Here is a 558-nt window from a genome sequence, read left to right as displayed (position 1 = left end):
GGACCATAGGTTCAAGCTTACAACCACAGCCATTGGCTATGATTGTGCTGGGAGGGCCCTGCCCTTCCAGCTGGGACTTGCACGTGGCAATGAGAGGACCCTATCCTTTCATTAGTCCGAGGCTTGAACCTGGCCAAAACACTGTAGCCGCGCCCCACAGTGGACAACCCTGTCTTGCTCCTGTTTTTAGGAAAAATGGTTTTAGTTTTTGCCTATTGAGTATGATATTCGCTGTAGGTTTGGCATATATGGCCTTTATTATGTTGAGGTATGATCCCTTTAGTCCCACTTTACTTAGAATTTTTATAAAAAATGGATGTTGGATTTTGTCGAATGCTTTTTCTGCATCTATTGATATGATCATGTGATTTGTGTCTTTCAATTTGTTTATGTGGTGTATCACATTTATTGATTTACAAATATTATACCATCTTTGCATCAGTGGAATAAATCCCACTTGGTCATGCATATGATCTTTTTAATATATTGCTGGTTCTGATTTGCTAATATTTTGTTGAGGATTTTAGCATCTATTGGCCTGTAATTCTCTTTCTTTGT

The sequence above is a fragment of the Myotis brandtii genome, unplaced genomic scaffold (genome assembly GCF_000412655.1).
Source record: "Myotis brandtii unplaced genomic scaffold, ASM41265v1 scaffold74, whole genome shotgun sequence".
In the NCBI taxonomy this organism is placed as follows: Eukaryota; Metazoa; Chordata; class Mammalia; order Chiroptera; family Vespertilionidae; genus Myotis; species Myotis brandtii.
Note: the sequence above shows the minus strand (reverse complement) of the source record.